This window comes from Taudactylus pleione, unplaced genomic scaffold (assembly GCF_031769625.1).
Source record: "Taudactylus pleione unplaced genomic scaffold, aTauple2 ptg000845l, whole genome shotgun sequence".
NCBI lineage: Eukaryota > Metazoa > Chordata > Amphibia > Anura > Myobatrachidae > Taudactylus > Taudactylus pleione.
In genome coordinates this window covers 5,517,270-5,526,693 of record NW_028285247.1, presented here as the reverse complement: position 1 = coordinate 5,526,693, position 9,424 = coordinate 5,517,270, and the positions used below count along the sequence as shown (strand labels likewise).

Genomic DNA, 9,424 nt, shown 5'->3' with positions numbered 1-9,424 from the left:
ATATTGCGAGCACACGATTTCTGGCCGCACTGACTGGTTCGCGCATGCGTAGATGTGCGAACATCGCTCGGAACGAACGAGCGGCCGCTTACGAGCGGCTCTGAATGAGACCCACATTTCTCTCTGTCAGTAAGCCCCCTTCCCCACACACATTCCCCTCAGTCAGTAAGCCCCCTTCTCCACACACACACATTTCTCTGTCAGTAAGCCCCCTTCCCCCCACACACACACATTCCCCTCAGTCAGTGAGCCCCCCTCTCCACACTCATTCCCCTCTGTCAATGAGCCCTCCTCCCCCCACACACACACTCCCCTCCGTGAGTGAGCCCCCGTCCCCACACAAATTCCCCTCCATGAGTGAGCCCCCGTCCCCACATACATACATTCCCCTCAGTCAATAAGCCCCCCTCCCCACACTCATTCCTCTGTCAGTGAGCCCCTCTCCACACACACACTTCCCTCCATGAGTAAGCCCACTTCCACACACACATTCCCCCGCTCCATGAGTGAGCCCCCCTCCTCACACACATTATCTTCCTGTCAATGAGCTCCCCTCCCCAGACATTCCCCCCAGTTGAGCTCCCCCACACATTCCTGTCAGTAAGTCCCCATGCCCCCACATTCCCCTCTGTGAGTGTATTAGGAATTCAATATGTCCCAGTTTACAGGATCCAGCAGATGGACTTAATCAGCCTGGAACTATATAGATCAAAAGACCAGGGAGCACTGCAGGCAAGCAACTTTAACCAGTGAGCGGTATAAGTTATGTAGGTACACTCATAGGGTGCAAGCAACAGGAGAGAAGTAATGGAGGAGCGCAGCACAGGAGGCTCTGGGATCCAAGATGGTGGCCGCGATGTGACTCAGCAAGCCAGAGACCCAGCAGAGGAACGGTAACGGACCACAGACACCCAGCGCCGGCTACAGCAGAGTGAAACGCCACGGATGGACCACTGCAGCAGCTTGAGGAATCAGCGTTTAGCTGCACGGCAGCAGCCCTCAGCAGTCAGGAGCGCGCATGGACAGGAGAGCAGACACCGCTACACAGGGCCGGATTATCAATGGGGCGGATGGAGCTACAGCTCCAGGCCACCCATGAAAATAGGCCCATAGGATGACTACAGTACAGTGCTAACAGGAAAAAAAAATCCTGTAATCACCTGAGTCCCGGCCGCCTGAAGAATTGCCTATTTACTCTACCCAACCACTGTCAGTGTCTGAAGCCCTGCCGCTCGCGGGCAGCCCGTAGCTCCGCCCCCTCCGACATGAAGCCCCGCCTACATACTGGCTGATCCTCTGTCTCTAGACATGTGTAGCTCCGCCCCATCCGGCATGAAGCCCTGCCTACATACTGGCCGATGCTCTGCCTCCAGACATGTTTAGCTCCGCCCCCTGGATCATCCACAGGTAGCTGTCCATGTGTTTCCCGGTCATCTGAAGCTCCGTTTCCTGTTTTATCTTCTGAAGCCCCGGCCAGTGCACACTCAATCACCCCTCTCTTAGCTGTTGGCAGCCGGGCACTGAAATCATAACAAGAGTCAGTGCTGCGAGTGCAGATGCTGAGCTGCCTAGGAAAGGAGGTAAGGTATGTGTATAAATGTAAATATATATATATATATATAAAATAGTCCAAAGTCACCGGCACTCCTTTACCCAAACAACTGCTCTGGTGCCTGACCTATGAAAATCCATAAATAACAGCAAAATGGACGGCACTCAAGAGACTAATGATGAAAGCAAAAATATGACCATGACACCAGTCGGCATATAATCAACGTTTCAGGGACCTCTCCCTTTTATCAAGTGTCATGGTCATATTTTTGCTTTCATCATTAGTCTCTTGAGTGCCATCCATTTATATATATATATATATATATATATATATATATATATATATATATATATAATTTCCAAGTAATAGCTATGCATACATTCACATGTTAACACAATTCCATATTTGATAGCTTATTTGCAGACTTTGGGGCATATTCAAACAGGTGCGAAAAGTCAGTTTCTGCTGAAAAGTTTTCGCCGGTTACATCATTTCGCCATGTGAAAACTTTTCCCCGTATTCAGTTCCAGAGACTTTTCGCCGGTGCGGGAAGTCAATGCAATGGACCAGGCGAAAAAGTTTCACCTATGAATAGGTGTCGAAAAAAAGTGCAGAATTGGGGTTTTGGGTTGCAAATGTCTGGAAACCATCCAGCACCCTTGGGACAGCCCCCCAAAGGTAAACTGCATCAAAAAAAGTTTAAAAAATACTTAACACCCCAAAAAAGCACTTTCATTTTGGGGGCGAAAAAGACCAAAGTTGGGGGACAAACTTAAAAACTAGCGAAATAGACTCTAGAGGGGGCCCCAGGTATGGGGCAGGTGTTTTTAAGTTTGCAAGTGCTTGGTGCTTTAACTTCACTTTAGCAACTTCAAAATATGCTAGCACCCATTTTCATGTATACCCCAAATTTGCTGGGACTACTTATTTTCTGCAAAAAAACTGCTAAATGCTATTCTTCACCACTTCTGCAAAGACGCTAAATAGCAGCTATTGAGAGCATTTAAGTACCCCAAATAGTTTCAGCAGGCCTATTCGGGTGCATCTTTTGGGGGTGTCAGGCTGATTTTGGGGTGTGTCAGCACTTTTCGCCAGGTCCGAATTCGCCGGGTACGTTTTAGCCGATTTCTAATTGAATACAGGCATGGAAAACCAGCGATGTTGGCGAAAAGTCCGGCATGCGAAAAGTACGGGACTTTTCGCACCTAACTGAATAAAATGGAGGTTATGATGTCACTTCTGGTATGCATTCCACGCTAAAACGCAATTTGTTTGGAGCGATTTTTGTCTACATCTTCACGGGTATAAATATAGGGCCCAGGGTAAGTGTTGTAATCTCTGCCTGATATGCTGTGTATTTGTTAAGTGCTTCACCTGTAGAGTCTCAACAAAAGTTCTTGAAGGTCCAAAACATTGACGACCAGAGATGGTATGGATTTGGTCTAATAAATACTGATGTACTGATTTATTTCAGGTCTGGTGAGGGCTTTCCATCCTCATTTTGGAACTATTACTATATGTATGGGTTATCTTTCAATACACCTTAGAGGAGTACCTCAGCTTTTGTCCCGGAACTGAGATGGGAGTGCAGAACTTGGAAAGATATATAGATAGGATAGACGATAGTGGTACGGGTAGTTTCAATTTATTAGTTGCACCCTGTGCGTGTGGCGAAGGTGCGTGCACAAAAAATGGGCTTGGCCACACATCATGAGGGGTGGGGCCACTCGAAACATAGCTGTGTCCGCACGATATGCCCCTGTTTCTCTGGGGGCATGTCCAGCACTCTGGGATCTGGTGGGCTGCACCTTGTCACTGATTGCCTAGGGTCCGTCTCACTGCAGAGTGCTGTGCTCACTCAGCAGCGCAGCTGATGGTGCCGGCGGTAAGGTTGTAGGGGGTACCACATACCGGCTGCTTATCTCTAAATGGTACGCCATACCACCTTACTTGCACCACTACATGCTGTGACAAATATTAGAATAGTACATGTGCTGGAGTTTTGGCCGTGCAGAATGGATGTGGGAACTGAGAAGCAAGAGCCATGTTTCTTGGGTACAGGATTGCAGGTGCAGGATGTGACACGCCACCGAAATGGTCGCGCACTCCTGTGGTATTTGCCTCAACTCCCCATTATCTCCCCCAAACACTCCCCGACTGTTAATCACACTGCCAGTAAAAAGTTGCTGCATGTAACTATGGTAATATACTGTGATGCATACGCAGCTTACCAATAATCTCTCAACTGCAAAAATATTGGCATTCTGTATTACTCTGAATCAGGCCCATAGCTCCACTATAAAGGTGTTGAAGGTAGGTGCTAGCTATGTCCTACATGCAGATAGCCACATCAATGGCACAGAACCCCCCCTAGGTAGACTACACCCACACCACACTGGCCAGGCCTCCCACATCACTAATCCCATCGTCTCAGCACTTGTCACACCACCTGGAATGGCACACAATGGGCCCTTCATGAATTTCAGCTCCAGGCCCATGTAGACATTAATCTGGCACTGCCGCTACACCACCACAGGCCTCGGGAAGCTCCGTTGCAGATTCAGCCACTGCAAGGCACCTGGAGACATCCACACGACACACTGGAAACCGCAGGAGATACTCTCACACCAGCAGGTAAGGTGTCAGCCCTAGACCACCAGGGGAACAGGATAAAATCCGGAGAGATCACAGGAGCCACAGCAAAGTGCTGGCACTCAATGCAAAGCCAAGCCACAACCCCATTTAATTTTGTGTTTTAATGATTTCACTGATGTGCATTGCTCTTCTTATTAGCAGGACAACCAAATGAGAAACAGAATATCTGCCAACAGTCCAGATTTTTACAGGGAGCCAAAATGGTGTTGCCACATATCAAGGCATGGTCTTGGTGACTTGGGACTTGATTTGGGGGTTATGGGGTGTTTTGTTAAATCTCACAAAGTCCAATTGGGAATGCTGCTATTTGTAGTAAAGATATGTTGCCAATGTCATTAATATATGATAAACTTTGTATAGAACATTTCTTATGCTGGCCATACACGCTGCAATTATCGGGACGATCCGCCCGATATCGGCGGATCGCCGCGATAATTGCAGCGTGGGGGGGGCGACCGAGGGTTAAATATTGCTCGGTCGGGCATGCTGGATTGTCCAGCATGCCCGTCCGATGCGATATTTACCCGGTAACTGTCGGCCGCATAGGGCAGTGTATGCCCAGCGCGGCCGACAGACAGACATTTCCTGTGTTCCTTCCTACGGAAGGAACAGGGAAATGTCTTCTCCCCCGGGGGCGGAGCGCGGATGTCGGGCTATACACTGTGAGATTTCTCTCACAGTGTATGCCGCGGACATCTGCGGCTGGCAGCCGGCCAGATAAAATGTCTGTCGGTCTGACAGACATTTTATCTTGCCGTGTATGCCCAGCATTATGGTCTGTGTTTATTTTTTCTATAGTTTAGTATTATATATAGTTTGTGTGGTCATAACGAAAATATTAGCATAAAGAAAAGTCTACATTGAAGCATATCATATATACAAACTAAACAAAAATGCTCATTGATTCTGTTTAACTCTTTTTCTATTTTTATCTTTATAGTTCCTGGAGGGAACAGCCTTGGTGTAATCCAGCTGTACCAGTTCAAAGTTTAAACAGAAAATTTCCTTACTGCAACTATTCTCTGTTATGAGCTGTGACCAGGCATCGGAATCGTGTATAAAAGGTATATTTTAATTGTTTTTCTTCCAATCCAATAGTGTTTTCTGACTTGTAAATGCTATATCTTGTCACGTGCCTCCTTAGCCCCCGCTAGTTGTAGCCCTGCTTAGTTTAGCTTTTTCAGCTCTCAAAAGATCTGCACCTGTATCCTACCTTGCACTAAGGATAATCCTATGCTTAGTGTCTTGGATAGCCTTGATAAACTTATGGTGCATACACACGGTCAGATTTGTCAAATTTCTCAGATCTGTCAGATGAACGATTGAATGATTTTTGACTGCATTAAAATGAATGGAATCGTCCAAGTCTGAATGCAAACACATCAGATGTCAGATATCGTTATCTGACCATCGGGAACACGCATCGTTCAAATCGTTCATCTGACAGATCTGAGACATATGTCAGATTTTCCTTCAGATATGAACGATTGAACGATTTTTTAAATCGTTATCGGTCAGATCTGAAGAAAAATCTGACCGTGTGTATGCACCATTAGACTCGGGACCTGTACATACAAATTGAAGTAAAGCGTGACGGCTGAAATCCAATTGAGGACCTCTGCTGTTGTGGTCATCACAGTTATTGTCTGTATAGTGTTGCAAACTCTATTAAGAAATGGAGTAGTCTTCTAGGGACCCCTGTCATTATGTTGAGCCCAATGGAGTGGCAAAGTTACTACTCCAGTAGTATCAGCCTCACAGACTCTGGGATGGGGATTGCTGATTTTTATATGTGCTTGTGAGGATCACAGAAATAGCTATTATAATTGATATGACACTGCGCTAATGTTGATTATATTAGATAAGCAGCTCCACTATACAGGTACAATGATTAAAGTGAAATAAGGGGCGCTTGTGATGATTAAAATGTCTCATAAGTTAGGGAAATGGAATAGTTTGCAAACCAGATATCCCCTAGCTGCAAGATGATGATTTAAAGCCAAGGCAAAGTTAGTAATAATATTAGTAGTGGATTCCTCTGATAAAGGGTTTCCTCCATGTAGCACAACGGATCCTTAATGCCGCCTTGTAGATATTAGGGGTGAGCGGGTTCGGATTTCTGAAATCCGAGCCCCCCCCCCCGATCCGAGGCCGATCCGAGTCAGGCTCGACTTTTCCCGCCTGACTTGGATCTGAAATCGAGGCAAAACGTCATCATCCCGCCTTCCGGGTCTCGCAGGTTTTGGATCCTATATAAGGTACCCGCGTCTGCGCCATTTTCTCACTCGGCTGTGGACAGTGAAGAGGGAGGGTGGGATTAGGGCTGGCTGGGCTGTGTAGTGTAGTGTTGTGCTGTGCTGTGCTGCTGTTGTCCATAGGGGCTGTGTCCACTCCAAAGTCCTGTGCAGTGTCCCAGTCCTAAAGAGGTGCTGTAGTGTTGTCCAGGGGGTGCTCTGTCCGTCAGGGGTGCTCCCCCCAAGTGCAAAATTGTGTGCACTGTGGCTGCACGTGCATCAACAAAGGAGCAGCGCCAAGCGTGCACCTGTGTCCCATAAATAAAGGGCCGTCTGGATTGACCGCTAAAGGGTGCTGTAACCCCCAAAGGGCACTCCAAACAAAATAAAAATATATATTTTATTGTGTGCGCAGTAGCCGCACGTGCATCAACAAAGTAGTGCCAAGCGTGCGCCTGTGTCCCATAAATAAAGGGCCGTCTGGATTGACCGTTAAAGGGTGCTGTAACCCCCAAAGGGCACTCCAAACAAAATAAAAAAATATTTTCTGTGTTTGTGAATTGTGTGGGCTGTAGCTGCACGTGCATCAACAAAGCGTGCGCCTGTGTCCCATAAGTAAAGCGTGCGCCTGTGTCCCATAAGTAAAGGGCCGGCTGGCTCATTTCTTAAAGGGTGGTGTAACCCACAAAGTGCACTAATCTCTAACAAAAATAAAAAATATTTTCTGTGTTTGTGTGCGCCTTAGCCGCACGTATATATCAATATAACATAAATGGAGGACCAAACTTTCTCCGATAAAAATAAAATAGGGAAAGATCAAGAACCACTTCCTCCTAGTGCTGAAGCTGCTGCCACTAGTCATGACATAGACGATAACATGCCATCAACGTCGTCTGCCAAGGCCGATGCCCAATGTCATAGTAGAGGGCACATACAATCCCAAATGACAAAGTTCAGGAAAATGACCTTGAAAAAAACATTTAAATCATCTGAAGAGAAACGTAAACTTGCCAATATGCCATTTACGACACGGAGTGGCAAGGAATGGCTAAGGTCTTTCCCTATGTTCATGACTAGTGGTTTAGCTTCACATGACGATGGAAGCCCTCCTCCCACTAAAAAAAATCAAACGAGTCAAGCTTGCAAAAGCACAGCGAAGAACTGTGCGTTCTAAGAAGATATCACAAATCCCCAAGGAGAGTCCAAGTGTGGTGGTGGTTGCGATGCCTGACCTTCCCAGCACTGGACGGGAAGAGGTGGCTCTTTCCACCATTTGCACGCCCCCTGCAAGTGCTGAAAGGAGCACCCACAGTCCACTTGCTGATATGCAAATTGAAGATGTCACTGTTGAAGTACAACAGGATGACGATACTGGTGTAGCTGGCGCTGAGGAGGAAGTTGGCGAGGAGGATTCTGATGGTGAGTTTGTTTAAATCAGGCTCCGGGGGAGACAGTTGTTGTCCGTGGGATGAAAAAGCCCATCACGGTCATGCCTGGGCAGAAGACCAAACATTCCACCTCTTTGGTCTGGCAATATTTCTATCCAAATCCGGACAACAACTTTCTTGCCATATGTACCATATGTAAAGGTGAAATAAGTAGGGGTAGGGACGTTAACCACCTAGTAACATCCTCCCTTATACGGCACCTGCAGCGCGTTCATAAAAAGTTACTGTCAAGTTCAGAAACTTTGGCTAAGACCGTAAGCAGTCCAGGGACACCTAAATCCCATTGTCCTGTTGTATCCAAGCGCCTGCAAACCACACCGTCAACTCCCTCCTCATCAATTTCCTCCTTAGTCAGGATCGGAAGTAGTCCTGCAGGCCATGTCACTGGCATGACTGACTCTCCTATCCGGGATTCCTCCGGAGGATCCTGCATTGCTACGCCTCCTGCTGCCACTGCTGCTGGGAGTCGTTCATCATCCCAGAGAGGAAGTAGGAACACCACTACTTTTACTAAACAATTGACCCTCCAACAGTCCTTAGTGAGGAGGATGAAGTACGACAGCAGTCATCCTGAAGCAAAACGTATAACTGAGGCCTTGACTGCTATGTTGGTGTTAGACGTGCGTCCGGTATCCGCCATTAGTGCAGTGGGATTTAGACAATTGATGGAGGTACTGTGTCCCCGGTTCCAAATCCCGTCTAGATTCCACTTCACTAGGCAGGCGATACCGAGACTGTACAGAAACGTCAGAAAAAGTGTCCTCAGTGTCCTGAAAAATGCTGTTGTACCCAATGTCCACTTAACCACGGACATGTGGACAAGTGGAACAGGGCAGACTAAGGACTATATGACTGTGACAGCCCACTGGGTAGATGTATCACCTTACGCAGCAACAGCAGCAGCGTCACCAGTAGCAGCATTTCAGAAACGCCAGCTCGTTCCAAGGCAGGCTACGCTGTGTATCACCGGTTTCAGTAAGAGGCACATCGCCGACAACCTCTTAGAGAAACTGAGGGAAATCATCGCCCAGTGGCTTACCCCACTTAGACTCTCCTGGGGATTTGTGATATCTGACAACGCCACCAATATTGTGCGGGCATTACATCTGGGCAAATTCCAGCACGTCCCATGTTTTACTCACACAATAAACTTGGTGGTGCAGAATTTTCTGAAAAGCGACAGGGGCGTGCAGGAGACGCTTTTTGTGGCCTGAAAAATTTCTGGCCACTTTCGCCATTCAGCGACTGCGTGCCGAAGACTGGAGCGCCAGCAAACACTCTTGAACCTGCCCCGCCATCACCTGAAGCAAGAGGTTGTGACGCGGTGGAACTCAACCCTCTATATGCTTCAGAGGATGGAGGAGCAGCAAAAGGCCATTCAAGCCTATACATCCACCTATGACATAGGCAAAGGAGGGGGTATGCACCTGACTCAAGCGCAGTGGAGAATGATTTCCGTGTTTTGCAAGGGTCTCCAGCCCTTCGAACTTGCCACACGTGAAGTCAGTTCAGACACTGCCAGCTTGAGTCAGGTC

At 47.5% G+C, this 9,424-nt stretch overlaps 1 protein-coding gene across 3 annotated transcripts in view; it reads left to right on the top strand.

Moving 5' to 3' along the window:
• Window positions 1–1,357: 1,357 nt before the first annotated feature.
• Window positions 1,358–9,424, top strand: part of LOC148474432 (E3 ubiquitin-protein ligase TRIM39-like) — an 82,992-nt gene continuing 74,925 nt past the window's right edge. For 2 of the 3 annotated variants that reach the window (XM_088458679.1, XM_088458677.1), the window contains exons 1-2: window positions 1,358–1,580; window positions 5,148–5,271. The gene's annotated coding sequence lies outside the window, so the exon portion shown is untranslated. Of the gene's footprint in view, window positions 1,586–5,147; window positions 5,272–9,424 lie in introns of all 3 variants that reach the window. The other variant, XM_088458678.1, reaches the window with a different exon arrangement.